At 50.9% G+C, this 23,600-nt stretch overlaps 1 protein-coding gene and 1 long non-coding RNA gene across 2 annotated transcripts in view; one reads left to right on the top strand and one right to left on the bottom strand.

Moving 5' to 3' along the window:
• LOC135391451 (guanylate cyclase 32E-like) overlaps positions 1-23,600 on the bottom strand; it is a 709,869-nt gene that overhangs the window by 426,077 nt on the left and 260,192 nt on the right. The window lies entirely within an intron of this gene.
• LOC135393035 (uncharacterized) lies at positions 6,186-7,428 on the top strand. The gene is made up of 3 exons (XR_010422393.1): positions 6,186-6,415; positions 6,592-6,797; positions 7,097-7,428. It is a non-coding gene; the product is annotated as an uncharacterized LOC135393035 (long non-coding RNA).

Raw genomic sequence — 23,600 nt, 5'->3', positions numbered from 1 at the left:
GTCCCGTACCTCTCGCCCCGTTTGTCGGATCGAGACCAAAATTTAGGTCCGAACAGGTCTGGAATAGCTCTACGATCGCTCAAATCACACTAGGGGCTGATCTCTAGTGGTTTAGAAGTTGTACGAGGAGACGCGTTAGAAATGCCGTTTTTTTTTAACTTCAGGGCCTAGCTTTCTTGGAAATAAGCTCGTGTCGGACATGATGTATCTTTGGAGAGCACGCTGTCATGGACGCGGTGCACGTGGTAAAATTTACCACACTTTTCCAACTTTAGCGGTTCTCGAGTTACAGGTTTCCGCGTTTACTGGCCTCCCAGTACATGGGACCGACGGCTTTTTTCCCTCAAAACGTCCCCCTTGCTGCGACATGGTCGTGTTTCCCTTCGTCGTGACAGTCTCGACGTGCTCTTTCGAACAGCGCTGGTCCCGTAGACGCGCGACGTTCCGTTCTCGCGATATCGGCTTAAGAGTATGTCGAGGCGACCAGTCTGGCTAGCGCAACTCTGAAACGCTTCCCACTGTTCGGAGTCTCAACTCGCATACCCGACGTCCGATTCAGTCGAAATTTTGTGTGCATGTGCTCTGTTCTCTGCTCTATAACTTTCTCATTCAAACCACCCGTCCACATCCATTTCCAGCTGTTAAGGCGTCATTCTCGAAATTCCTGACACCGACCACTATTTCCTGACCTTGTCTCCGTTTTCAGGTTCCAAGCCCGCGGCGGATGCGAATTTCAGTTTAATGGATAAACGCACTCGACATAGGCAACGCGTAGAAACTTGCGGCACCTTTCTATCCCTCTCCGTTCCCGAGTTAGGACACCGTGGCAACGGCGGCCCTGTTATACATAGGACCGGGGGCATTTTTCTCGATGTCGGGTTTTTGTTGTCGTAGAAAGGCGATTGAGGTCTCTTTTTGACGGGGAAAGCGTCCTCTTTACGACAGTATTAGTCCCGTCTTCGCGCGACTTTCCGTTCTCTTGCTATAGTGCGAGGAGCGCCTGAACAGCGTGCATCTTCCTTCCCTTCCACCGCCGCCACCAGGCGGGGCTCTGGCGCTCTGGCGTCCATCAGTGTTGCCACACCTACAGATTTATCATGAGATCTACCTACTTTTTGAAAAACCTACATATCTACAGAGATTTCCGAAATTCTCATGATTTTTCGCTCCAACGAATGAGTCGCTCGACCCAGCGTTTCGCATCGGTGCACAAAGCGACAAGGATGAAAAACGTGAGCAGAACGCGGGAATGAGTCCTTTTAACGGCTGTCTTATCAGTTAACCCTCGGTTAGCCCCAACAGCGACCACTTGGGAATGAGACGGCGAAACGCTTTCCACCATCTGATATGAGCTGGGGCTGCAGTAGACATGCTCGTTACTTTATTTTGAAGGAAACACTGTCATAACCTGTGACAATTGTAAAAATGAAAAGTGATAGAGAAGTTGAGGCGCATGGTTTCGGTCCTGCGCTCCTCTCCATTGTAATTTCACGCCGTCTGCATTTTGTACGGTGTGGTACAATGCATATACAGTGGCGCACTACCAGATAACCAGCTCCAGGTATTCTACTTTCAAAGCATCATTCCTTCCGCACTAGAGGAGCGGACAGCAATATCCGCACTGTAAAACCTCCTTATCACTCAAGCCATGCAGGTTCCAATTTAGAAATCCAAATTTTCTTCTTTCAGAGCACATCTGCCGCTGTGCGAGCCTCATCCATTAGAATGGAATACACAAAAAATAAACGAACGGAAAAATGGTAGCACACAAACCATTCAAACCTGAAACCGAAACTACGCGCGCCCTTTCTCTTTTACTCTGCGTGAGCATTTTCGGGAGACGCGTTCAACAGACGCTGATGAAGCATCGAACATCGAGGAACGCCAGCAGGTAAACAGTTTGTACGCTCGTTTTCCAGTATATCGTGTTGCTTCTACATTAACCTAAAATGTCTAGAGCCACCGACGATGGCTTCGACGCGGCGGGCCCGTCATCGTCAGCTAAAAAAGAAAAGGTACGATCAGAAATATAATCGTGCTTGGGAGAAAGAAGAAGAGCTACGCAGCTGGCTAGCTTCAAGCAAGAAGGGCCTCACTTTTGCGTTTTGCAAGGCATGTAGCATGGACTTGTCCATAACCTCTGGGCGCGTCAACCTGCAACGCCACATGGCAACAGCAAACCACAAAGAAACTTGCAAAAAATTAGTTGGACAACCGACGCTTCTGGACGTTGCGGCGCTAAGCCGAAGCACGTCTACTGAACAGTCGACAAGAGAAGGGCAGATCAGGATAGCCGCTTTTATAGCTGAGCATAATCTTCCGTTCACCGTTTCTGACCATCTGCCAGAGTTGATACAGAAGATATGCAAGGACTCTGAGATCGCAAAGAAGCTGGCTTGCGGAAGAACTAAAGCGACAGGCATTGTAACAAACGTTACGGGAAAGCAAAGTTTCCAAAGCCTGTGTGAATCCCTCCGCAGCGAAAAATTTTCGGTGATAATCGATGAATCTACAGACATATCCATGCACAAGCACCTCTGCATTGTCACACGCGTTTATATCAAAGGCGAAATGAAATACTCATTTTTCGCGCTCGTAAGGATTGAGGACTCATCGGCTGTGGGAATCTACAATGCACTTGTTGGTGCGTTCGACAATGCTCAAGTGTGTTACAAGCAAAATCTGGTCGGATTTGCTGCCGATGGCGCAAGCGCAATGATGAGCAAAAACAACTCGGCAATGACACTGCTCAAGAGAGACGTCCCAGACCTCTTTGTTATGAAATGCGCGTGCCATTCATTTCATCTCTGCGCATCTTACGCTTGCGCTAAGTTACCGCGCGTTGTAGAGCATCTCGTAAGAGACATCTATAACTACATCGCAGTCAGCCCAAAGCGGGCCGAAATGTTTGAAAAATTTCAACGTTTACTAGAGCTCAAGCCCCACAAGCTCTGACATCCTTCGCAAACGCGATGGCTGTCACTGCACGCAGCGGTGGCTAGAGTGCTTGAGCAATATGACGCAATGACAGCGTATTTCTCAGCCGCGGCATCCACAGAACGTCTTCTGGCGCCTGGAACCATAGTCGAGAGGCTGACGGACCCAGTGAACAGACTCTTCCTAGAGTTTCTTGACTTCATCCTTCCTATATTTAACAACTTAAACAAGTTGATGTAGTCTGAGGAGCCCCAGCTGCCAAAATTCCGCGAGGCTGTAGTCACTGGTGTGAGGACAATTATGGACTGTTATCTGCAACATGCCTATGTTACAAGCACTCCAATAGACCAAGTACACTACAAGGACCCAACACATTACTTGTCGAGTGATGACATCTACCTTGGCGCAAATGTCACGGCGACTTTATCTAACCAACGTCAGAAACTTTCACCTGAGCATGTGAAGCTTTTCAAGATGGGGTGCATTGAGTTTCTGGTTGAGAGTGTGGGACAGATCATGATGCGGATGCCGTTCAAGAGCACTATTTTAAACAATGTGGCCATCCTCACACCAGAGAAAGTGAAAGAGGCACAGGCATCTTCAGTAATGCCTTTAGCTGTAGCATTTCCGCGCCTGGTAAATGAGCTGAACGCACGGTCTCTGGACAACGAATGGTGAAGCCTCCGGAACACCAGCTTGAAGCACATACAGTCAGACTTGCCTCTAGTGAAATTCTGGAGCAAAGTGTTCGAAACTACCCGTGGTGACGGCTCACCAGCATTTCCGACGCTGCAAAAGTTTGTGGCTGCGATGCTGTGCCTACCCCATTCGAGCGCCCCAGCGGAAAGAATATTTTCCGCAGTAAGTTTGATGAATACTAAACAAAGAAACAGGCTGTTAACGACCACCATAACTGGCCTCCTGCACACAAAACGTATGCTTGCAGGGTCAAGCTGCTTCGCCTTCGCCGTTGAAAAGGACTTGATCCGTCAATCACGAAACTGGCGGGACTCGCCTGAGGAAAAGGACGTCAACAGCAACTGAACCATTGGCGAGCCACAACCACAAATCAGTTTTCGTGAATGTTGCGCGTTTCTGTGCGCGTTTCTAGTTTGCCTCACACAGTTGACTTGACTGGCTTTGCAGTGTAACCACATTGTTATAATTCGCGTCACGTATGTACGCTTTAATTATGTTTGTGGCAATAGGTTTTTGTGTTCCATTGCAATCCTTGCTCACCGCTGTAATGGTGGAACGAGCGACAGAAATGTTCGTGGATTCCTAACCAACTGGATTAGAGCGCAACAGCTGATGTGAATCCACATGTCAAAGCTTTAAAATCTACGTGCGGTGTCACTTTTTTTGGAGTAAGCCAGATATCCCACATTGGACACCCCCGATCTAACCCTGGGAACTCGAACAACTGCGGGGGGGGGGGGGGAGAGATACCCCCGGACCCCCCCCCCCGCGCGTGTAATATGTACTGACCTAACCTCACTAAGGAATTTGCAAATTACAGCGCAATTTATTACTAGCGTACGCGCGACTTCCTGTTAGCCTTGTTCCCAGGAGGGGGGTCCGATATGGGAATTTTGCAATTTCGCTTTTTTTGTCATGAAGCGGACTCAAGTACGCGACACCGCAAACCGAAACCGAAAGTTCCAATGCGCCGCGACAAGTTACGGCTGTGGTCTTCAGCTGTGGAACGAAAATAAGCCCTCGCTATTCCATTAATTTAGAGACGCAGGCAGACATTCCAGATTTGAAGGCGAAACTTTAAAAAACGGAGTTTTGAGTGGCTACAGATTTTTAGCTCGACCTACAGATTTTTCAGGCTCGGATCTACGGATTTCTTTTTTTTTTTTACGTGTGGCAGCACTGGCGTCCATTTCGCTTGCAAAGTTCGTTGAGGTCGGACGCGTCTGTTCTCGCATCCGGAGTTTCGCGTTAAGTTGTGGCTCTGGGCTCCTCTGGTGCACCGAACTGCTGTGGATATGTTATTCTGCTCTACAGGTGATGCCTGGACGTGCTCTCTTGTGTGCGTGTTGGAAGATACGTCCAGAAGCCCTTAGATTTGGTGAAGTAAATGTTAGTTGCGTGCCAGTAGTGTCATGTTTCGTGCTTTTTGTTCAGTATCCTTTGCAGCATGTGGGTTCCTCCTACTTTATGCTCACAGTGTGAATATTACCCTTGTGATTCCTATTACCTTATTTCGATCTGTTAGCTCAGTGTCCATATTGGTAAACATCCAACGCTTATCAGGGTGAAGATGTCACATGTGATGCTCCAGTGGCCCTGCTACTTACGACGAATTTGTGAATTTCAGATGCTTTTCACGGATCGATTTTCGTGAACAGCGCAGATGAGCCAGCACACACACGACGTAGGAAAATGAACAGATACGTCACGGAAATGTTGAAAGACATCAAGTAAGTCGCGTCAAAGTACGTTGCAGAGCTCTTCACTGATCTGTGTTTACCGTGAAACAGATGAGGCATACGCCTCACCCATGCAACTCCGTCATCTGCTCCACGACAGTGCAAGCCTTTACAGCTGTGTCCTTGAATGTAAAAAATTGTGAACGATATTAATAAATAAAGGGAAGTAGAAGGTATTTTATTTTACTCCTCTCTTATTATTTTTGTTCATTGCATGTGTATGCATGTATCCCCACAGCCAAATTTCATACCGTGTCCCCATACACGCAGTGTACAGATCATATAGGAGACTCAGGTCTTACATCTCCTATAATACCTATATTGCTCCTATAAAACCTATCACTCCTGTGGTACTTACACCACTTATAGGTCCTATATCCAATAACATCATATGAGGATCTACATATAGGATTTTTCAGTAGCGATTTCTTAAAAGAAATAACACGTAGTCACAATATAATATTATTTTATAATCCCTGAGCAGTTAATTACAATTAATTGTACATGTCCACGCATGCAACAGTAGGAATGAAACCCAGATGCCTCATATTTGCGCATATAGTTCAACGCAAAGTGCAATTGCAATTTTGCATAGCGTCGAACCGGAAGCTAAACAGATAAACAACAGTGATCGGTTTGTTGGGTTCTCCGCTTTTCAATGAACGATTGGCGCAACATAAAATTAATACCGGAAGCAGTCGAATGTTTTACGCACTGTCCCAAGTCATATTAATCGGTTTCCTATCAGCCATTATAGTCCTTGAGCAAGGCGACAAAAGAAACACAGACGACGACAACGACGACGCAATCGTGCCTTGCGTCGCCTTGCAATTGTCGCCTTGCTCAAGGATGTGTAACAACCAGCCCCATACACTCTGTGTCAGCCATTATAGTATTGGCGGTCGTTATACGAATATTACTACCGATCACGCAAGCGTTCCATAGCATTTGAATTGAGAACAACCGTAGGATGCGAACGCCCCAAGCTTCGCGGTGCACAGGAGGATAGGGGAAGAGGTTGAGCTGACGCTTCGATGCGAGTAAGCATGCATTTATAGGAGGCTATGGAGAAACACATTGTAAACCGCAATTGCTTGCTCGCACAAAAAATGAGATATCGTACGTTGCTAGGCGCCATCCGAAGTGGGAGTAGCAAAACAACAAGACATCAAAGCACGAAAGAAAGTACATCGATGCCCTCTCTCTCTCTCTTAAGGCATGCAAGACGTCATTTGCGCTGAGATGAACATATTGCTCATGACGGGAGAAATTTTCTCTGATCAAAAGGAGGTCACGTGGGATTGCATCACGCTTGCGAAATGGGCAGCAATGGGAATGGCGAAACGAAACTTGAGGATGGTGCATTGTACTCCATTGTAGCTACCAGGAAATCGAAGCAAACTATGAGACACTGGATTACAGGTATGTTGGCATATTTTCCCATTCGTGCACATTATTTAACATTACACTGTACGTGGATACATCGGCATGGTGTCTCGTGATGCTGATGTATTTGCATGGGGAAGTGTGCATGGTTGTGGCTTTTTATTTTTGATCGCCTCATTGGGACATCGGCACCTCTCGCGTTGTGGCTCACATGTAACTAGCAAGTGCTGTGCTCCTAGAAGCGATTCCTACAAACGATAAAACCAAACATGTGGGAAGGTATAGCGGTCTGTTTTTGATTATTCATATATAACGAGAAAATGTTTTGTTTTCAGGTTGCTGCCACTGATCCATGTTCCATGTGCCAGCAACTGTCCTGCGTGCACGACAGGATTACACCAACGACGTCGCCCACCACAGCAGAAGTGTTTTGCGCACACACGTTTGAAGCCTGCAGGTAGCTTCTGCTGGTTACTCTTCTGATATACTGTTTGTGAATGTTGCAGCTGTTACGACCTGGCTGCCACGCCATGTTTGTCTCCCACCCTCGTCGTTGGTCAGCCATGTTCCTGTCAGCGAGCTTCCCCATTCACCCAAAAAGGGGAAGGAGATCAAGGTCGTCTTCCTGGAACTCGCCGCGGCTGGTGACCTCCTTCTCACGGACGGAGACTACCTAAGCGACCCCTTTGTCCCTGTTGGGAGCTTTTCACTTTCACTTGTCACGATGTAAATATATTCCGTTCTTGTCAACTCACTTTTGCCTCGTCTGAGTTCTGCCTGGGTGCTGGGCCCCTCGACCAAGCTACCGACTGTCGCAAGACATAACAACTGGATGGCAGCGACGGGATCCTCCTCATTTGCCGGACTGGTGAACAACAGCTGGACGGAATCCATGGATTTTGGCCTACGATTGGTGAGCGGTTTGACTCTGTTGCCCTTTGGTCAGGATTAGATTGTGGGAGTAGCTACAATTCTATTCAGTTGGGTCCCTCTATAGATATTGTTAGCACTTTGTCTAAAATATCAGAGGTGTGTGGGCAACATCGTTGGCAGTCAGCATGGATCTTACACCATTCCTTCGGACCGATCTGATCCGGGTGTGCAAAGAACTCGGGTTAAATGTAAACAGCACAACGAAAAAGGCGCAGGTGATTGAGGCAATTGTTGAGGCTGATTTAGGGGATGACGATGTCAGGGAAACCCTTAAAAAATCAGCGAGGAGAAGGAGCGTGAGGAAGAACAAAAGGATCGTGCGAAAGAAGAAAGAGCTCATCAGAGAGAACTAGAAAAGCTCAAGTTGGAAGTAGAACTGAAACGTCTAACAGGCAGTCAGTCGCAAGACGTGGGGTCGATCCCGAGAACACAAAACGTAGACATGTCGAAGCTGTTGCAGCCGTTCAAGATAGGTCAGGATATAGGACTTTTCTTGGTCAATTTTGAGCGTGCGTGCGAGCGAGAAAACTACGGAAGGGATTCGTGGCCGGCTAGACTCATGACTGTTCTACCGTGTGAGGCGGCTGACAGTGTAGCTCGTCTATCGGCCGAGGACGCGAAATGCTATGAGAAAGTGAAGCAGAGCCTATTGAAGAAATTTCGACTGTCGGCAGAAGCTTTTCGGCTTAGATTTCGCGACGGAGACGGAAGAAAGGTCAGCAGCTATGCCGAACGCGGGTTCGAAATCAAAGCTAATCTTAGCGAATGGATGAAAAGCGCCGAAGCGTTCGGTGACCCAGAAAAGATCTTAGAAGTAATTGCGCTCGAACAGTTCTTCAATGAACTGCCAGACCAGATGCGAAACTGGGTGCGGGATAAGTCCGGCGTTGCTGCCGTTGAGATAGCTGCGGACCACGCGGACGAATACGTTTCTCTAAGAGGTATGGGCAGCCAAGACGGGAAACCGCTAGGGAAATCGCGGAAGCATTTTTTGAAGGGAAATCGGAAACAAGAACCGAAAAACGGTAACGCTGATGGCGCCTCCCCGAAGGAGAATTCAACCGGCGAAGGCAGAGGGTCTAAAGGAGGGCACGAAGAAAGACGCAACAGCAAGGCGTTTGAAAGGAAAACAGCCTATCGTATGCCATAGGTGTAAGGAACAGGGCCACATAGCCGCGGGATGTAGAAACCCGCGCGTCGCATTAGCTTACGCGGACGACAGCAGTGCAACGGAGGAGGAGATAATGAAGCCGTATCTGTATGAGCTTCAGGTGAACGGTCGTCCGTGTACAGTGTTACGTGACAGTGGTGCTAACCTAGATCTAGTGCATCCCTCATTTGTTTTACCGGAGCATTACTTGTCGAAGTGTGCGTGGCTACGCCAGGTTATGGAGAAAGACAGTGTTTGCCTACCGGTGGCCGAGGTGTGTATTACTGGGCCGTTTGGTGATTTTCGCACTGAGGCAGCAGTGACGGATCGTCTTCCTGACCAGTACCTGTACTTACTATCCAATCGTACTGCCCACCTCATGCGCAAGGAGGGCATAAAGATAGATGAAGCGGGGGTGTTCGCTCTCACTAGGGCCAAAGCGCGAGAATTGAAGGCGAAAGCGGCGGAAAAGGAAATTGAGGAATCGGAACTAGCGAACCAGGTCGGAATTCGCGAGAAAGAGCCAAGTCAGGAAAGTAGTCAGCAGGACATAGTCAGCCCTAATGAGTCAGACGTTAGTCAGGTCGGTGAATACCTGGCACCGTCGAGCGGAGCGCTAAGAAATTTGGTGCGCATCAGTAAGGATGAGCTAATCGCGCTTCAGAAAGCGGACCCGACGCTGAGAAAAATCTGGGACTCAAACAGAGAGGGTGTGGCTAGGAGTAATGTAAATATCATCATACAGGGCGGTCTCCTCTACCGCCATTACGAGGATCGCAGAGGCAAGGTCGTAGACCAGTTAATGGTGCCCGAAAGTTTGCGCGGAGATATCCTCAAGATGTCTCATGACAATTCGTGGGCAGGACACCTGGGTGTACGGAAAACGAAACAGCGTCTATTGCAGGAATGGTATTGGCCAGGGTGTTTCAAAGATGTCGAGAGGTACGTGCGGGCATGCGACACTTGCCAGAGGATAGGGAAACCCAACGAGCGATGCAAAGCCCCTCTCACGTTGGTGCCAGTCATTTCCGAACCGTTCCAACGGTTGGTTATAGATGTTGTCGGACCTCTACCCGTTTCGCAATCAGGATCAAAATATATCCTGACCATGATTTGCCCGGCGACTAAATTCCCGGAAGCCGTCCCCCTAAAAGAGCAGTGTTCCGCTGAGATCGTAGACGGCCTGCTTTCCGTGTTCTCTCGGATTGGATTTCCCAGGGAAATCCAGTGCGATAATGGGTCGGTGTTCACGAGTGCGCTTACTACCACGTTCTTACAAAAATGCGGAATCAAAGTGATTCACAGTTCCCTTTATCACCCGCAGAGCAATAGCGTGGAGAAGTGGCACTCGGTACTGAAACGAGTTCTGTGGGCACTAGTTCATGATTTCAAAACAGACTGGGAGGCAGGTCTACCTGGAGCCATGTTTGCGTTGCGTTCGGTGCCACACGAAGCAACGGGATTCAGCCCCGCGGAACTGGTGTACGGGCGCACACTGAGGTCTCCGATGAGGCTGTTAAGGGAAGAATGGGAAGACCCACGTACTGACAACACAGTAGTCGAATACGTTTTAGACCTCCTGCAGCGGTTGCAAGATACCAGAGAAATAGCCGAGGCTAACATGCGCGACTCACAAAGAAGAGCCAAGACATATTATGATCGTAATGCGCGCCCTAGAGTGTACAAAGAGAATGACAAAATGCTTGTACTCCGTCCTACACGTGCGAACAAGCTTCAGGTTCACTGGGATGGACCGTTCAAGGTGGTGCGTAAGTTGTCCGAAACGACCTACATGGTGGAGCTAAGGGGAAAAAGGAAGGAGATCCGCACGTATCACACCAACCTTATGAAGCCGTATGTCGATTCGACGCGCATTGTCAGTGTAGCGTTAAATATGCCGGAGGAGCAGCACACGGAGATACCCGAGTGGGGCGAAATTGGTTCATCAAACCCGAGTATTGAGGACATTGTAAGAACTGTAGCAGGAGAAAGGCATTTTTGGTGATTCCCAAATATGCGATTTGAGGAATCTTATAGGGGATTTTGAGGGACTGTTTTCGGACAAACCGGGAAAAACAGATCTAATTTGCCACGACATAGAGCTTACAACAGCAGAGCCGGTACTTTCACGTTCCTATCGCATATCACCCAGACAGGAGTCGATTATGAGGAAAGAGATCCAGCGGATGCTAGACTTGAAAATAATTGAAGCAGGTGAAAGCGACTACGCTTCACCTATGATCATTGTCGAAGCTCCGGGCAAAGAACCTCGACCCTGCATAGACTACCGTAAGCTAAATGCCGTGACGTCAACGCAGGCGTACCCCATCCCAAACCTGGAAGAACGGGTCGAAAGGGTTAGCAGCGCGAAATTTATTTCAACCCTAGACCTTGTCAAGGGGTACTGGCAGGTGCCAATGACTGAAAGGGCCCAGAGATACGCGGCTTTCACGACGCCGATGGGGACTTTTGAGCCGCTAATGCTGAGCTTTGGTTTGAAGAACGCGCCGTTCGCCTTTTCTAAATTAATGGACCAAGTGCTCCGTGGGGCGGAAAAGTACGCCGTTCCCTACTTAGATGACGTAGCAATCGACTCGGAGACCTGGTCAGAGCATTTAGAACACTTGCGCGACATCTTCAACAGGTTAAAGAGTGCGGGACTAACTCTAAAAACGAAAAAATGTCATCTTGGACAGGCAGAGGTCCTGTATCTGGGTCACCGGGTCGGACAAGGCTTTCGTAGACCAGCCGAGTTGAAGGTAGCAGCTATCGTTGACTTCCCTAGACCGCAGAACAAAACCGAACTCCGTGCGTTTCTCGGTTTGACGGGTTACTATCGAAGCTACATTCGACAGTACTCTGAACTGGCCAGCCCCTTGACGGACGCTCTCAGGAAGTCGGCGGCCACGAGGGTACAATGGGACGAGAAAATGGAAAGTGCTTTCCAGAGTCTGAAGAAAGCTTTGGCGGAACCTCCTATTCTCAAAGCGCCCGACTTCTCTAAAACGTTTACTGTTCAGTGCGACGCAAGCAATAGGGGCATGGGAATAATTTTGTGCCAGGAGGATGAAAAACAACAGGAGCACCCTATATTATATGCAAGTAGGAAATTGTCCCTTAGGGAGGAAGCGTACAGCGCGTCCGAAAAGGAGTGTGCGTGTTTGGTTTGGGCGACGCAAAAACTTGCTTGCTACCTGTACGGGGCTAAATTCATCCTGGTCACAGATCATTGTCCGCTCGCATGGTTGAGCCAGATGTCTAGCAAAAATGGCCGTCTGCTGAGATGGAGTCTCGCACTGCAACAGCACGATTTTGTCGTTCGTTATAAGAAGGGAAAACAGCACGTCAATGCGGATTGCCTGAGCCGCTGTTAGCGGAGTGGTAAACTGACTTAATTGTCTCTTGTACATATACCTCCGGGATACCTGTTGACTTTCATTGAGCTGTTTACGAAAAAATTTGGGCTTGAAGTCCGTGTACATATTCCACGCTTTGTTGTGTACTAGAGCCGAACGCATGGGTTAACTTGCGTGTTGTTTGCTAAAGATGTTGCCCAGCGAACGAAAGGTTAGGAATCGTTTATGTAGCGCATAACTTTTCTTGGATCCTGACCGTGGGACGACCGGGACGGATGGCTCTGTAGAGGACGGTGGTCTTCCTCTACATGAGCCCCGACCGGCGATGATGGTATGCCACGGAGAGGCGATGACGGTGGCCTATCTCCATGGCCGCGCCGGTGGAACTGAGGCAGGTGCTCCAGGCGCGTGGCCATCTTCGTCTTTGTCCACCGGCCGCTACATCACTCCCCCCCCCCCCTCAGACGCGGAGCGGTGATAAAGCAGATGATGTCCGCGACTTCACTGGAGGAGGGCAGCGAGGGCGACCGTGGTTAGCATGCACGGTTGAACATGATGACGGCACTACAGACGATGGCGAAGCATCACAGCTGATGAGTAATCAGATCCGGTAGCCCGAGAAGAGCGAGGAAAAGAGTGAGGCGCTGGGGAAGTGGAGGTCCTGGGGTGCCGCTACCGGCACGGGAGCCGAAGCTCTGAGAGTCCCAGAGGAGGAGAGGGTGAGGCTGTGGGAGCCGTTGAGAGACGCCGAGACGCCGGCTGAAGTGTGCCGTGGCGTCGGCTGCCGCGACTGCCGCGACCGGCAGGTGAGCGCGAAGCTCGGGTGTCGCGGCCGGCAGTGAAGGACCGCCGGGGTGCGAGACCAAAACGGTGGTAAGCGTATGCCGACATGAGCCACGCCCGGTTGAAGAGGGGTTGTAGCCGGGGTCTGTGGGGAAGGCTCGTCTCCAGACTGCATTGTTGAAGGGCGAAGCTACGTTCGGGTCACCAGATGTAGAGGACGGTGGTCTTCCTCTACATGAGCCCCGACCGGCGATGATGGTATGCCACGGAGAGGCGATGACGGTGGCCTATTTCCATGGCCGCGCCGGTGGAACTGAGGCAGGTGCTCCAGGCGCGTGGCCATCTTCGTCTTTGTCCACCGGCCGCTACAGCTCGCCTTTTGGGGCTGGGTCTGTGGATCTTTGTTCCGCTTGTTGTTTTGCCTGTTGCAGCATACTTGTCCCACCAGCCTCCACTTTTCTCAAGAGAAGCTGGCACAATCACGATCAAACGTCAAGGTGTACCTGACCACTACAAACTCGCCTCGGAAACACGACGCAGCAGAGGCAGCGCTCTTCTTACTCGTCATCCACCGAGAGGAACGGGAAGTTTGATCTACGCCTTGGCATTCTGCCCCGTCCTGAACCTGAGAGAGACTCCAGCGAGAGGGCCCTTAAGGTTCGTTTACCTGGCTTGCTGAAAGATCCACCTCGTCCAGTGGCCAGCATTAAACTGCACACTCGTCCGAGGTCAACCCGGGGCGGCGACGAGCTGTTACGACCTGGCTGCCACGCCATGTTTGTCTCCCCCCTCGTCGTTGGTCAGCCATGTTCCTGTCAGCGAGCTTCCCCATTCACCCAAAAAGGGGAAGGAGATCAAGGTCGTCTTCCTGGAACTCGCCGCGGTTGGTGACCTCCTTCTCACGGACGGAGACTACTTAAGCGGCCACTTTGTCCCTGTTGGGAGCTTTTCACTTTCACTTGTCACGATGTAAATATATTCCGTTCTTGTCAACTCACTTTTGCCTCGTCTGAGTTCTGCCTGGGTGCTGGGCCCCTCGACCAAGCTACCGACTGTCGCAAGACATAACACAGCTTAGAGTAGTTCCGAATGCCCAGGATGGGACACACGCTTGCAACATTGTGACACCAGTGCAGTGGCATAATCGCTAATGCAAAGCCCCAAACAATGAACAAGGGGGACTCCTCCATCCCATTTAAAGGCTTCATAAAACACCTCCTGAATTATTTTTCTGGCTATGCCACGACATAATTGTCATTGTTGTCCATAATTTTTTGAATATGACTTGAATATATGAAAAAAAAAATGTCTCGTTGACAACACATGTGTTATGGTCATCATCAAGCAAGAGCTCCCTCCTGTCCCCCACTCCTTCCTGCTATCCTCTCTCCATCTGTCCACGCCTGTACGCCGCTCATAGCCACAGTTGCTTCGCGGCCCTAACACACACAAAAAAAACAAGAGCATGTTCCGTATTCTACAGCACCTTATGTACTTTTTTTTAAATTTCAGGTGGATGTAAATTTTAGAAGGCAGGTAGTGGGGAAAAAGAGCATCGTCATAGGTCATGTGGCTCCTGGAACATGCCTCTGTGGAGTAATATGTTCAGCACATACACAAACAAGTAGGATGTTGCCGGAATACCGGATACAAAAACTGGTGTAACAGGTACAAATATCGTATGAAACAGTATGGGAATAAAACATGTTTCACGAGAGACGCATGAAACACTGTCGCAGTATTGTGTGCATGAACCACTGTGTGTCACACAAGCCGTGGGAGCACACCAGCCTGGGAGACACTTTGGAATGCATACAACACAGCGATTGCTAACATGGGGGATTCTTCTTCTTTTTTTTTTTCTTTTTGTCGTGATGAAGCATCTTCGGCTGAAATGAGACTACCTTTGGCCGTAATGAGACACCTTCGGCAGTAATGATACACTTCGGGATTAAATAATTTCCGGCCGTAATGAGATTTTAGACCGTAATGGGGCTTCGGCCGTAATGAGGTGTTATCCGGCACGACCATCAGCGGGTGTCTGTGACAACCGGCGAGCGCCAGACCAGTTCTCTAGCCCATAATATCTGTGCGCCGATTATACCCATGGTCTCTTCCTGGCCTTAAAGGTGCATGGAAATCATCTGGAACATATATTTTTCACCGCTTGATGTGAACATACTACCTTCATAAACTGTCACGCAAAATATTTCCTTCGAAAAGCGCGAATTTCCTGAGACAATTAGTGCGCAAGAATGCGCTCCGCTGCGACAGTCTCCCCCAAGCCGAGTGTGGCGTGTGCTGACGTCAGCTGGCCGAGCACTTCATTGGCTGCCGGAAGCGTCCGCTCCCCGCCAGAATCGTCTGCTAGCTCCAGAATCGTGGCGACTTACCGACTGAGACGTTGTTGCTATGTGTTTGCGTTTGACATTCACTTGCGTTCTTACATGATTTGTCTCGTACGTTTTGCATAAAACAAGACTGCGGGCAGTGTAAAAGGTATGGCTAAGCCTCTGTGTTGCCGTGACGGCTCGGGTTGAGGTGGATCGTAAGCGGTTGTGGTTTCCGTTCAGCTTGTGCTGAGGTGTCGTTACTTAGTGAACAATATTATGCCTGTATGTGCAGCATATATATGATGCGACTAAATACATTCCTGTCAGTTGGAGGTTTATTCCATGTGCCATTGTTGTATGCTTCGTGTAGTAAGATATAGTAAGCGCAATGTTACACAGCTATGCATTCATCGATCCGCTCTTTCGCCTCGGAGATGCCAGTGTCAATGCGGTTCAGAGCCCATAGTGTTGACCACAACACGGAGAAGTCGTGACGATCGACGACCTCTTCCAATGAAAATACTGGTCACTGCGCCGCGTCTTCATGACTATACATTTGTAACCAAGAAGAAGCACTATATTTCAATGCAAATGTTTGCTAACACTGAGCAGCATCACTTACGAGTCTCCGGGACATTCGTGTTTCGAGATCAAAACTGGCGGAGCTTGGGCTCCAATTCCATAACTGTTTTGTCAAGAGGAGCGGACGTGTCGCCTGTAGAGCGTTCAGTCCATCACCTGTTTTTTCGACGACGTCCGATGAACAACGCCGCTTCCTGCTCCGTCGGCTTGCCGGCGCCGCGACGCCGGACAAATCGCAAAAAAAAGAAACAAAAAGACGGCGCGGCCACATGACGTCAGCGGCTGGCAGCCGAAAGAGGGGGCATTTCTTCCCCGAGATTCAAAGCTCCCTCGCGCGCCAGGATTGCGCGCTACGCTCAAACTTTTCGTACGAATATGTATCACAGGGCTCAGAATCTTAATTTCTACTTCTCCCGTCATATTTTATTCCGTCACTTCTCCCGTCATTTCCATGCTTCTTTAACACGGAATCAAAAAGAAACACACAATAGGGAGTTTTAGCACATACAAAGCACTCTACGAGAACTATACTCTTGTAGCGTCGTCGACGACGACGGTTTTCATTTTTACTCGAGCGCTCTTTGACGGGCAATAAAGACTTGTTCGACAGCATCAGCTGAGGTCGGTGGTCATTTAACCACATCCCACAATCTTGTGACTCGAACTTTCGAACGGTCAATCCTTCTTGGAACATGGACCCCCCATGGCATTCTGGACCCCTGCTGTGATCCGACAATGATCAGTGGGCAGCAGCAACCAGCCAGTGCATTGGCCGCTGCCGTCTCTCATTACGCCGTCCGACTGCCTGCATTCTGGCCAAGCAGCCCCGCGGCTTGGTTCACGCAAGTGGAATGTCAGGTCGCCCTCGCGAATGTCACATCGCAACTGACCAAATACCGGCATGTGGTCAGCGCGCTTCCGCAGGAAGTTATCGTCGACTTGGCTGATTTACTGGCAACTCCACCAGCCTCGTAGCCCTATGATTCTCTCAAGTTTGATTATCGGACGCACCTTTGTTTCCGAGCGACGCCGTCTGCAGCAGAGCTTGGCGATAGAAGACCTTCCCAGCTGCTCCGACGAATGCAAGCCCTACTCGGTGACCGCGCGCCGGCATTCGAGACGGCCGTGCTTAATGAACTCTGCCTTCAGTGCCTACCATCGGATGTCCAGATGACACTTGCACCGGCTTCCAATCTGCCTTTACCAGAGCTAGCGTTGCACAAAATTATCTCTCTGCGCCATTCCTTCGTCATCGTGCACTGTTCCGCCACAGACTTCGACCTCCACGAGCAAAGATATTGCTGACCTGAACGAAGACATCAATCGACTTTCCCAGCTAGTCTCTGCTGGTATTGCTCCCTCACCCACTCGATCTCGAAGTCAACGCTGAAACCTCCACTCCCGTCCGCAACATTCGTCTCTCCTGTAGACGCTGGCCAAGGTATCTCCTGGTACTACCGTCGATTTAGTGCTGCTGCGGAAAAGTGCACAAGACCCTGCAACTGGTCGGGAAAGGGCTCCGGGGATCGCTAGCGGCGAGCGCTCCCCAAGGTTCGACACCTAGCCCATTATTCTTCGTTGTCGTCCGCGCATCCAAGCTGAAATTCCTTGTGGACACAGGCGCACAAGTCAGCGTTCTCCCATCTTCTTATGCTGACCGCTTACGTTCACCACGTTATCACTTGACCGCCGTAAACAACTCTGCAATCCCGGTCTAAGCCTACACTCTAAATCCTGTGATGGACATGTGCCAGTTAAAAAAGTTCCCTCAGAAAGTGCAGCCGGTACACAGCCGTAACCGTCTGGAAGCAGCCGTAACGGTTATCAAATAGCAAGCACAGCGATCCTCATCGCCAAATTTTAGCAGGTACAAAGCCGTCACGTTGGTATGAAACGGCTTTGTGCCCGCTGAATAATATGTGTGCCTCCTGAACCACTGGTGGACCACTCGTGTGCTTGTTGAATGATGCGTGTGCCGGCTGAATATGCGTGCCTTCGTTGGAGCGTACTACGTTGTTCCGCGCTCCGCCAGTTAGGAGTGACACGGCACAACGTATTCTCCCGCAGTACGTTCCATCCCGCTTCCCGCTTTCCTGACGCTGTCTGCGTTGCAACCTCGTCTTTGAGAAGAATGACACCTTGCTTTTTAAGTACATGTCTCATGTTTGCTTAAGGTAAGCCAACGTAGCTGTGATGCATCGTACGACGCCTGCGTTTTACTCGTGTATAACAATCGAAGTACATTCTGTTGCAGACTGTGGACGCATTGCAAATGGCGACAGGAGAGGATCGGCTGCATCGGTGAAGCGACGATGTACATTACAAGCGAGGTTAATTGTATTCGTTCGTTATAGGTGACCGTGGGACTGTATCGATTGCGAGGAGGTGTGTTACGAACTGGAGTACTATTCCAGCATTAACGTTGGAACAATACCAGCGTGATATTCACTTCGGTTTCTTTACAGGTTGTTTCCTGTCTCAACGGTCACACATACGCGTGAGATTGCAACTGCTTCTCACATGGGACCAGTTCCGGTGGCGCAGCGGTAACGCGTGCGCTTGGAGACTGGGAGGTCCGCGGTTCGAATCCGCGGGCCGGCTGTGCCGTCTGGGGTTTTTCCTGGGTTTCCCTCAGATGTGTAATAGGCGTATGCCGGCACAGTTCCCCTGAAGTCGGCCCATGGACGCAGCTATCCTCCCCCCGAGCGGATTCCGCTCGGTCTTCCACTTCACCCTTTCCTCCTCTCCACCATCTTTCCCTTCCCGAGAAACATGCCGCCTAATCAGGCAGGCAGACCTCTCGGGTTCCTCCCAACGACACTCCTCCTCCTCCTCCTCCTCCTTCTTCTCACATGGAATTGGTGTCTGTTCCCTCTTGTTGGACAATTGTTCCTCGGCCATTTCGTTTGAGGAACCGTCGTGTTCGTCACTAAGGATCTTCATTGAGCTTTCAGTGCCAGCCTGTTCGAAGTTTCGAGGGTTGTATGTTCGGCGTTTGGAGGACTGCCTGGTGCATCGGATCATCGGATGGGTTGTGTGTCCGTGCAACGTGTGCTGCATATGTGTGTGTTGGGATTAGTGAACCGTGTATGCTTTCCGCTCGGCAAACGATGATGTACTGGATGCAATTTAAAGGTATGTGCAAGCCAATAAAATTTGGTGTTTCATGTTCGATGTGCTTGGAGCATTTTCTTCCTTGCTTTTTCATTTTTTTGCGAAGCGTGGAGGTAATTTGTCTGTTAGGGAACTCGAGAGGCGCAATGTGTGTCGCGTATTAGTGGGTACAAGTAACTCTTCGATACGTCCGGTACACTGTGGCTCCTGGAGTTCAGCAGGGATGACTTACCAGTTGCTTCAGGGGGCACATGGCACCTGCAGCTTTCGCAGGCACCGCGTGCCCCTTGACGTCATGTGGCACATTTTTTAAAAAATGTGCCAGTTGATCAGACGGCACCTATCCGTCACTGGGTTTAGAGTGTAGCGCTCCCTTACTCTAAACCTCCCCGTGTGTCTTCCTGGTAGCCGCCGTCTCTCACCCCATCTTAGGAGCTGACTTCCTTCACAAGTACTCCCTTTCTGTGGACGTGCACCGTCGGTGCCTCTCAGATCAGCTACTCACCTTGATGTAAGCGGCCCTCCAACATCGCAAGTGCCGTCGTTGAGAGGCACAGTTCTGCCTCCGCTGCAATCAAAATATGCAGACCTCTCTTGAAGGAATTTCGCTCACTGACCCGCCCGTGTGACTGGACAAAGCCTGTCAACCGCAATGCTGAGCACCACGTTCTGACGCGTGGACCACCTGTTCACTGCCGCCGTCGACGTATCGCTCCGGGAAAACTCGCGATTGCTCTCAAAGAGTTCGATCACATGCTCAGCACCGGCATTGCTTGCCCCTCCTCATCTGAGTAATCATCCGCCTTACACATGGCCCTGAAGAAAACCAGCGAGTGGATGCCATGTGGGGACCATCGAGCGCTGAATCTCGCCACCATCCCGGACAGATGCCCCTTACCCAGCATCCAGGACTTTTCTGCTAACCTCACCGGAGCTAAAATGCTCAGTAAAATTGATCTAACAAATGCCTACTATCAGATTCCGATGGCACCAGAGGACGCACCCAAAACGCCTATTAGCACCCCCCTCGGCCTCTTTCAATTCACGCGGATGCCATTTCGTCTGCGCAACGCGGCGCAGACGTTCCAACGATTCATTGATTCTGTGCTTGGCTGCCTCCCGTTCGTTTTGGCTTCCGTCGACGACATCTTAATCGCTAGCTCCTCCGCAGACAAACGTGCCGACCACCTCCGCGCCATTTCCGCTCGCTAGGTGAACACTTCATCATTATCAATCTCGACACGTGCGAGATTGGCGTCCCTTCCCTGAACTTTCTCGGCCACCGCGTCAGTGCTGAAGGCATATTCCCTCTTCCGAAGACCATTGAAGATTTCCCTCTGCCTCAGACCATACGTCAGCTTCGCCGCTTTCTGGGGTTGATCGATTTCTACCGCCGCTTTGTCGCAAACTGTGCGCTGCTCCTAAGACCTCTGGAAGATTTGCTGAAGACGACGCCATTCACGCATTTCTTCAAGGCAAGCAGTCCATAGTTGCCGTAGCACTTGATGGTTGACGTGTCTAACAATGCTGTCGAGGCAGCCCTTCACCACTGTGTCGGCGGCGTCCTGCAACACTTGGCTTTCTTCTCCAAGAAGCTAAATCCATCCCAGACGATGTACAGCGCATTCAGAAAGGAGGTATTTGCTACCTACATGTCCGTACATTACTTCCGCTACTTCTTGGGAGGACCTTCCTTCACCCTTTATACGGACCACAAGCCCTTGACCGCGGCTTTTACGTCCAGCAGCCAGCGCTACTCGTGGAGCGGAATCCGCTGTTAGAGATGGACAGTATGTCCTCTATTTTCGGTTTCGTGTTTCTGTGTTCATGCGCTTCTAGAGCATGCCACCGCGTGTCTCGTGTTCACCTTCTCTCATTATTAAAAACCTCGGCGGTCGTTACCGTCAGCTTCGACTTGCCTGCTGCCTTTTTTGCTGAACCCTGGGGTTACAGTGTAACATCCGCCACCTCTGGCTGAATTTACAACAGAGATTCGGCGCGTCAAGGGAAAAGACAACATCCCCGCCGACACTCTGAGCCGCTTGTCTTCATTCAGCTCCGCCACAGCCTGACCCACGACAATCTTGCGCGCCTGCAAGCTGACGACCCCACCATCCTTCGATTTCGAACATCTGGCTCTTCTCTCAAGGTTGCTGACGTTACTCTTCCCAATACTTTGTCAACCGTTCTCCGCGACACGTCCGGTGTAGTGTCCCCGGCCAGTAGTCCGTTGCGCTGCGCAGGGCAGTTTTCGACTCTTTCCGCTCCTTATCCCATCCCGCAGTACGTTCTGCGCAGGCGCTCGTCTCCGCCCGTTATGTTTGGCCAGGCCTTAAGAAGGATGTACGCCATTGGACCGCTTCACACGTCTTCATCCGCACCGACGCAATTAGGAAGTCCCTTCAACCCCCATACAGCGGCCCTCATCCCGTCATCAAGAGGTCGGCCAAGCACTTCACGGTCCTCCGAAATCAGAAGGAGGATACCATCAGCATTAACTGGCTCAAAACCTTGTAGCAGACAGCGAGTCAGGAAACGAAGATGTTTATTTGAAGCCATCTGGCTACCAACTCCGGAATACCGGCACGGAGGCACGGAGGCGCGGGCCGCGCGCTGTGAGGCCGGGGCGATGGCGCTGTGGCCGCTACATTGGCTCTCCCGCTAGAGGCAGCTTGGTGCTGACTGACCAGGTGACGGTGTTTGGTTTTCGCTAGGGGGGGGGGGGGTCTGCGGGGCGGTATTGCTGGGTGACATGTAGGAGGCAACTTCAGGCTGGTCGGCGACGGACCGGTTTCCGATAAAGGCTGGCTTCACACGGTCGACGCTTACTGTGTCATCCTTGCCGTGCACGCTGACGTGAATGTTCATGCCGGCGCGGCCAAGAACGAGGTGGGGACCGGTGTAGAAGGGCGTGAGTGGCTTGCGTACGGCGTCTATACGGATGAAAACATGGGTAGCGTCGTCGAGGGCTTGGGAGACGTAAGGCTTCCGGGACGACGCGGTACAGGGCGGAACGGGGCGGATGATGTCAAAGCCGCGTCGCAGGCGTTGTAGGAAGTCTGGAGCCGTGACACGGGTCGCGTCAGGACTGCTGGGGAACAAAAGTTCTCGAGGCAGATGGAGGGTACGTCCGTAGAGAAGTTTTGCCGAGCTACACCCGAGGACGGGTTTGAGGGAGGTACGAATGCCGATGAGGGCGAGTGGAAGATGGTCTGTCCAATGAACTCTGTCTTCGAACGCAGTTAGAGCAGCCTTAAGGGTGGGGTGGAGCCGCTCGACAAGGCCGTTGGACGCAAGGTGATAAGACGTCGTACGTATCCGGGACGTGCCGATGAGCCGCGTGAAGGATGAAAAGAGATTGCTCTCGAATTGGCGGCCGCGGTCTGTGGTCACTTGACTAGGAACGCCGAAACGTGCGACCCATGTAGCGAGCAAAGCTGAAGCGACAGTTTCGGCGGTGGAGTCAGGGATAGGCGTGGTCTCAGGTCACCTGGTGTACCTGTCGACGGCTGTTAAGACGAAGCGACTGCCGGCTGAGACAGGGAGGGGGCCGACAATGTCAACGTGCACGACGTCGAAACGTGCGTCCGGGAGGTCGAACTTGCCATGAGGTGACACGGTATGGCGGTGGACTTTCGACCGTTGGCACGGTATGCACGTGCGGACCCAAGTTGTAATGTCTCTGTGCATCGATAGCCAAACATAGCGCTCAGCAACGAGGCGTTTGGTGGCGCGTATCCTTGGGTGCGCCAGGTCGTGAAAGGCCGCAAAGACCGATCCGCGGTACGCTTCTGGAACAAAAGGCCTCGGCAGCGCTTTCGAGGAATGACAGCAAAGTAGGAGGTCGCATCCAGGAATCGGAATGTCCGTGAACTTCAGAGATGAGTTGCCCCGCTGACGCAAGCGCTGTAGCTCGTGGTCAGCGGCTTGGGCGGTTGCGAGGCCTCGGGACACAGTGGCGAGGCGAATTCAGCTTCCACGTGGCTGAGAGCGTCGCCAGGGCCGTTCTCGGTGCCGTTGACATGCTGCACGTCGGTGGAAAAGTCGGCAAGAAACGACAGGTGACGCATCTTTCGAGGAGAGTAGCGTGTGCTGGCCGAGGTGAACGCGTACGTGAGGGACTTATGATCCGTCAGGATCGTGAATGGGCGGCCCTCCCGAAAATGGCGCAGCGCCATCGCCCTGGTCGCGCACTGTGAGGGCGGGGCGATGGCACTGCGACCGCTACAACCTCAAACCCGACGACGACATTTTTCATTCTTGCTCGCTCGCTCTTTGAGCGGCAATAAACACTCGTTCGACTGCATTAGCTGAGGGCGGTGGTCATATTGGTTAGCTCCTATATAGTATAAAGTACACACACCATACCTCACACTATAAAGTATAAAGGAAGCGTAGATCAACAACGTGATGTCAGCCACTTCATGGAATCAGGTTCTTTGCGTATCATATTTCCTGAGCTTCCAATCCTTCTAAATCTCCCAACTGAACCAGCGCCGAAACAAACCAGAGGGAGAAGGGTGACGCGACGCGGACACCGGGCCCCCAAAAGTGTGTTAAAGAAATGCTATCGCATTAAAAAGTGTTG

This window comes from Ornithodoros turicata, chromosome 4, assembly GCF_037126465.1.
Source record: "Ornithodoros turicata isolate Travis chromosome 4, ASM3712646v1, whole genome shotgun sequence".
NCBI lineage: Eukaryota > Metazoa > Arthropoda > Arachnida > Ixodida > Argasidae > Ornithodoros > Ornithodoros turicata.
This window is presented reverse-complemented; position numbering and strand designations above follow the sequence as displayed.